The 7,304-nt window shown below is 44.7% G+C and overlaps 2 non-coding genes across 2 annotated transcripts; both read right to left on the bottom strand.

The window, feature by feature from the left end:
• Positions 1-2,701: 2,701 nt before the first annotated feature.
• On the bottom strand, positions 2,702-2,783 carry trnas-aga (transfer RNA serine (anticodon AGA)). Its single transcript has one exon. It is a non-coding gene; the product is annotated as a tRNA-Ser (tRNA).
• A 1,438-nt stretch (positions 2,784-4,221) lies between these two features.
• On the bottom strand, positions 4,222-4,294 carry trnar-ucg (transfer RNA arginine (anticodon UCG)). Its single transcript has one exon. It is a non-coding gene; the product is annotated as a tRNA-Arg (tRNA).
• Between the last annotated feature and the right edge of the window lie 3,010 nt (positions 4,295-7,304).

Here is a 7,304-nt window from a genome sequence, read left to right as displayed (position 1 = left end):
CACTTTTTGAACACGGGAACAACGTATGCTATGCTCCATTCCACAGGAACTATTCCTGTAGACAACGTTGATTTGACGATCGACGCCAAAGGCTCATCAATCTCTTCCCTTGCTTCCCAGAGGATACTAGGACAGATCCCATCCAGACCAGGGGACTTGTCTGTTGTCAAACTCTGCAGTATTTCTATCACCTAATCCTTGTGAACCTCAATCTCTCGTACTCTGGACGCAAGTATCTCAGTATCTTCCTCGCCAACATTTTCATTTTCTATAGCGAACACTGTCGAAAAATATTTATTTAGCGCTTCCCCAATCTCCTCTGACTCCACACACAACTTCCCATTATTATCCTTGATTGTCCCAAATTTAACTCTCGTCATTCTTTTAATCCTGACATACCTATGGAAAACCTTAGGGTTAACCCTGATCCTATCTGCCAACAACTTCTCATGTCTCCTCCTGGCTCTTCTCAGCTCTCTGTTTAGATCTTTCCTGATATCGTTGGAACCCTCGAGAGCTCTAACTGAGTTTTCACATTTTGTCCTAACATAAGACTTCTTGTTCTTCTTGACCAGGGATTCCACTTCCTTAGTAAACCACGGCTCACGCGTTCTATATCTTCCTCCCTGCCTGACAGGTACATACTTATCTTGGACACACAGGAGCTATTCCTTGAATAAGCTCCACATTTTAATGTGCTCACCCCCTGCAGTTTCCTACCACATTCTACGCTTCCTAAATCTTACCTAATCTTCCTAAATCTTGGGACTTGTGCCTCACAACACACTTCACATTCAACAACCAGATATACGAACAAATCAACGGAACACCCATGGGCTCACCGATCTCGGGACTCATAGCAGAAGCAGTAATGCAAAGGTCAGAGCAGTCTTACCGCAAATTCAACCCAAACACTGGTTCAAATACGTGGATGACACCTTTGTAATCATTAAAAACACGGAAATAGAGAAAACACACAGGATCATCAACTCCACACTCACAGGAATCCGATTCACCAGAGAGGAAGAATAGGGCAACCAACTCCCATTCCTAATCGTGATGGTACAGAGAACAACTAACGGAGAATTCACCACAAAGGTACACAAGAAAGCCACACACACAGACCAAGTCCTGAATTATGAGAGCAACCACCCCAACATACACAAACGAAGTTGCATCAAGACACTATTCAAAAGGGGCACAACACACTGCAGCACACCAGAACTGCAAAAAGAGGAAGAGGAACACCTATACAAGGTATTCGCCGAAAACGGATATCCTCGCAATTTTATCAACAGATGCCTAAGGGATAGACCACGGAATGAGGACATGCCACAACCCAAAGGACTAGCCACACTACCACACATCAAGAACATCTCCGAACTGACAGCCAGAATACTGCGACCACTCGGACTCTTCACAGCACACAAACCAACAGCCACACTCAGACAACAGCTTACCAGAACTATGGACCCGATACCCAACATGAGAAAAACTAATGTAGTATACAAAATCCCATGCAAGGACTGCACAAAACACTATATAGGACAAACAGGAAGACAGCTAACGATCCGCATCCAGGAACACCAACTAGCCACGAAACGAAGCGACCAACTATGCGTAATCGCCACACACACAGACGACAAGCAACATTAATTCGAGTGGGACAACACTACTATTATAGGGCAAGCCAAACAAAGAACAGCCAGGGAATTCCCAGAAGCATGGCAGTCATCCACAAACTCCATCAACAACCACATCGACTTGGACCCAATATACCAGCCACTGCAGCGGAGAGCTGAAACTGACAACAGGAAGCGGCAAGGACAGGCCACTATAAATGACGCAGGAAACAACACAGAAGCGCTTCACAGGAGGCTCCCAAGCACTGAGGATGCCACCTAGACAGGGGACATTTCCAACAAAACCTTCCAGCTCGGCGAACAGAAACACATCATTGTCTTGAGTGTTCCAGAGTTTTCCATTGTCCCAGAGTCCAGATGAAGTTTGCATTCCTCACGTACGTGAGCGAGAATGATTTCAATGTCTCAGATCAGTTCCTGTCCCGAGAACATCAGAGTCAATGTCCCGTCCTCTACTCGGTCCGACAGTTCACACTTCTTCATTCTCCTCTGATTCCATTTCCCAAAGTGTTTCTCAAGATTTACAAAGCTGGAGCCTAAATTATATGGTTTGCTTCCTAAACTTTTTTTCAACTGCCAACTGACAATATTTTCACAGTATCTCTTCACAATCCTCTGGCTTGCACCATGTCCAGGGATGAGAAGTCCCGTTTGGTGGAGAGATTCCCGAGGCTGATGAGTTTCACTTTGGAACAAAGATGGTTAAGTGGCGATTTCCTGCGGTTGTTTCGAATGATGGGAGAGGGAGCGGTGGGGAATGAGCACTTTGACGAGCAGGAGGAAGTGTTGCCACTGACCCGAGTCAGAGAACAGTGGACAGGGATGAAAGGAATCTAATGAAAAGCAGCACTTCTGCTCAGGATGTTCAATAACAGCTGCAGAAACCCGATGTGTCGAGCAGTGTATCTGGAAAGAGAAACAGAGATAATGTTTTAAATATGGAACATTTCTGATGTAGAACTCGAGTTTCCCAAGTCTAATCAAATTACCGGCCTGGTTCACAAAGTAGTTTTTTTGAACTATGAGCGAAAATTGTACCAGCAGGAAAGCATTCATAACGTAGTCAGCAGGATTCGAACCTACGTGGGGAAACCCCAATGGATTTCTAATCCATCGCCTTAACCACTCGGCCATGACTACAGACGGCTCCAGTGCGTTGAGCATTGACCAAATCAGCCGTGATCTCATTGAAAGCTCCCGTTGACTTGATGAGCGAAATGCTCCCATCTCCTTTCATACCTTTGCTGTCATTTGTAAGCTGCGTGACACCAATGTAAAAGAAGAAAAGCACAAAGGTAGGAAAAGATATTTGCAGGCAAACTGAGTCAAAATTATTTATTGAAAGGAAAATCACACTTGGCAATTTGCCATATCTCTTTGCGAACATGACCAGCAGAAGTAAGCAAGGGAGCTATTGATCTGAGTATTCTCGGACCTGAAGCAAACAAAGGTTAGTGACACATTCATTTCTTTTTCTGGCGAACGAAATGATCTTTCCTGATGGTTACAATGAAAGAGATGGTTCCCAATAAAAGACAGAGATTAATTCGCATGTAGATATATTTCAATGTGACACGATTCATTTTCAGTCCCTAATTACCCCAGAGATGGAGGAGGTGAGTTACTTTTCTTCACTCTTCAACTCCTCAGCACGGAGGTACAAACATGAAACCGCTAGAGATGGACTTCCTGAATTGGGAACCAGAGTCACTGAAGAAACTAGGCAAAAGTGAGGACTGCAGATGCTGGAAACCTGACTTTAGATCAGAGTGATGCTGGAAAAGCACAGCAGGTCAGGCTGCATCCGAGGAGCAGGAGAGTCGACGTTTCTGTTGCCAGTCATGCTCCGCTGCACAAACAATTTTCGTTTTTGGCTCAGATTTCCAGCACCTGCAGCTATTTGTTTTATGTTAACCTTCATAATGTTTTGGACAAAACCAATGACCTGCCAGCATCGGAAAAATCGGCAGAAGTACTGGTACACCGATATGTTTGCTGAACAATACAACCATTCCATGAGCGGGAATACGATCCGGGCCACGGTGCTGAGAGTACCGAATCCTCACAAGTAAATAACAAGACAAGGCGATTGATACTATCGTATTTGGTGTAAATAAAACACCCTGTCTGAACATTTTCGTTGCAGATTTTTTTCAAATTGTCTTCGAAGATTTACAAAGTGGGAAAAGGCCATTCCGCCCGTGTGCATTGCGGCTAATCAGAGAGCCATGTATTCCAGTCGCAGTTTCGAACTTTGGCCCAAAGCCTCGTGTGTTCTAATGTTTCCAGGTCAAATGTCAATGAGGTTATCCTATGTTCTTACATTGCACAATAATGGGACAGAAGTTTCACGAATTGTAACTCTTTTGAGGAACTCATGCTCATTTTCACCCACAGAGGGAGACACACCAGAAGATACCGCCAAACTGACGGAGGTGTCCGTTGTGGAGAGCTGGAATTTGAAATGGACAATGGGACAAATGCAAGCTTTACATGCGGAAGCACAGAGGAGATGTCCCGTGAGAACTTTACAGGGGAGCGTCAACATATACCACGGTTAAAGCGAAACATCCCCCCTCGAGCCAGGTCGGACTCGAACCTACAATCTTCTGATCCGAAGTCAGACGCGTTATCCATTACGCCACTGGCCCAAAAGACAAACCTGCACTTGGCAGAATGTTGATATGTAATGCCATGGGCTTTCACGGAATCAGAATTAAAAAGGTGAACAAGCACCGAAGATAATCACCAACATTGCTTCACTTCGAAGTTTCCAATTTGTGAAGCAGTGCTTTTCACTGGCAAAGTAGAAACATTTGTCCTCAGTTGCCCGCTTCAGGGTCGCGTCCTTCTCGGCTGGACGTTTCCATCGTTTTATTCATAGTCACGACGCGATTTCATGATCCACTCCAGTGAAAAAGTGTCATGGTGTCGTCCAAACACGACCCTGCAGAAACTCAGCGAGAAACCTCTGGTCATTTCGAGCTCAGGATGTGGAATTAGACGAGATGCGTGACACCTTTTATTGGCGCCGCCACTTCACTGAAATTAGCAGCTCAAAACGAGCCGTTGTAAGCATCAGCTTGATTTGTACCTTCCTGCAGTGCATTTGCTAAACAAAGTCAGATCGCTCCCATCCGGCCCAGCTGACTTATCTATTTTCACACTCTGCAGTATTTCTAATATCTCTTTCTTGTGAACCTCAATCTCTTCTCGTCTAGACGCAAGTAGCTCTGTATCTTCCTCGCCAATATTTTCATTTTCTATAGCGAACACTGTCGAAAAATATTTATTTAGTGCTTCCCCTATCGCCTCTGACTCCACACACAACTTCCCACTATTATCCTTGATTGTCACAAATTTAACTCTCGTCATTCTTTTATTCCTGACATACCTATGGAAAGCCTTAGGGTTAACCCTGATCCTATCTGCCAACAACTTCTCATGTCTCCTCCTGGCTCTTCTCAGCTCTCTTTTTCGGTCTCTCCTAATATCGTTGGAACCCTCGAGAGCTCTAACTGAGTTTTCACGTTTTGTCCTAACATAAGACTTCTTGTTCTTCTTGACCAGGGATTCCACTTCCTTAGTAAACCACGGCTCACGCGTTCTATATCTTCCTCCCTGCCTGACAGGTACATACTTATCTAGGAGACACAGGAGCTTTTCCTTGAATAAGCTCCACATTTTAATGTGCTCACTCCCTGCAGTTTCCTACCCCATTCTACGCTTCCTAAATCTTACCTCATTGCATCGTAATTTCCCTTCCACCAACTGAAACTCTTGCTCCGTGGAGTACACCTATCCCTTTCAATCACGAAAGTAAACCTGAGAGAATTGTGATCGCTGTCTCCAAAGTGCTCACCTACTTCCGAATCTAAAACCTGGCCAGGCTCGTTACCCAGTACTAAATCGAAAGTGGCTTCGTCCCTTGAAGGCATGTGTACGTACTGTGTCAGGAAGCCCTCCTGCACACACTGGGCAAAAAATGACTCATCTATAGTACTCGTACTGTAGTGATCCCAGTAAATATTTGGATATTGTCTTGAGTGTTCCAGAGTTTTTCATTGTCCCAGAGTCCAGATGAAGTTTGCATTCCTCACGTACGTGAGCGAGAATGATTTCAATGTCTCAGATCAGTTCCTGTCCCGAGAACATCAGAGTCAATGTCCCGTCCTCTACTCGGTCCGACAGTTCACACTTCTTCATTCTCCTCTGATTCCATTTCCCAAAGAGTTTCTCAAGATTTACAAAGCTGGAGCCTAAGTTATATGGTTTGCTTCCTAAACATTTTGTCAACTGCCAACTGACAATATTTTCACAGTATCTCTTCACAATCCTCTGGCTTGCACCATGTCCAGGGATGAGAAGTCCCGTTTGGTGGCGAGTTTCCCGAGGCTAATGAGTTTCACTTTGGAACAAAGATGGTTAAGTGGCGATTTCCTGCGGTTGTTTCTAATGATGGGAGAGGGAGCGGTGGGGAATGAGCACTTTGACGAGCAGGAGGAAGTGTTGCCACTGACCCGAGTCAGAGAACAGTGGACAGGGATGAAAGGAATCGAATGAAAAGCAGCACTTCTGCTCAGGACGTTCAATAACAGCTGCAGAAACCCGATGTGTCGAGCAGTGTATCTGGAAAGAGAAACAGAGATAATGTTTTAAATATGGAACATTTCTGATGAAGAACTCGAGTTTCCCAAGTCTAATCAAATTACCGGCCTGGTTCACAAAATAGTTTTTCTGAACTTTGAGCGAAAATTATACCAGCAGGAAAGCATTCGTAACGTAGTTAGCACGATTTGAACATACGTGGGGAAACCCCAATGCATTTCTAATCCATCGCCTTAACCACGCGACCATGACTACAGACAGCTTAGGTGGGTTGAGCATTGACCAAATCAGCCGTAATCTCATTGAAAGCTGCCGTTGACTTGATGAGCGAAATTCTTCCATTCTCCTCTCCCACCTCTGCTGTGAATTGTAACGTGCGAGACACCAACGTAAAGGAAGAAAAACACAAAGTTAGGAAAAGATATTTGCAGCCAAGCTGAGTCAAAATTATTGATTGAAAGGACAATCCCACTTTGGCAATTTGCTAGATCTCTTTGCAAACATGATCAGCAGAGCTGATCAAGAGAGGTATTGATCTGAGTGTTCTTGGACATGAAACAATCCAAGGTTAGTGACATATTCATTTCTTTTTCTGGCGAAGGAGCTGGTCTTTCCAGATGCTCACAATTTAAGAGATTTTTCCCAATAAAAGACGGCAACTAAGTCCCATCTAACGCTGACACCATCGTGAGCGCTGCTGTTTCACAATGCCACAGAGTCAGGGTCAATTCCCGCCTCATGCAACTGAATGTGTGGAGTTTGCACATTCTCCCCGTGGCTGCGTGCACTTGCTCTGGTTTTCTCCCATAGTCGAAAAATGTACCGGTTAGGTGAAATGGCCGTGCTAAATTGACGGGGTGAATGGAGAGGAATGCATTTGGGCTGGGACGGTTCGGTGTGGAGTTGCTGGGCCGAAGGACCTGTTTCCATATTGTAAGTATTCTAATCTACGGTAATCAATGGCCAAGGTATGACGCACGTTGTTCGATGTTGCATATATGACTTTTCGATTGTTTTTCTTCAAAGTTTCTTTACAATTCAAACGGGAGTGGA

This window comes from Chiloscyllium plagiosum, unplaced genomic scaffold (genome assembly GCF_037043375.1).
Source record: "Chiloscyllium plagiosum isolate Xiang-an unplaced genomic scaffold, Cpla_swu_hap1 HiC_scaffold_29, whole genome shotgun sequence".
NCBI lineage: Eukaryota > Metazoa > Chordata > Chondrichthyes > Orectolobiformes > Hemiscylliidae > Chiloscyllium > Chiloscyllium plagiosum.
Note: the sequence above shows the minus strand (reverse complement) of the source record. Positions and strands in the feature narration are given on the sequence as shown.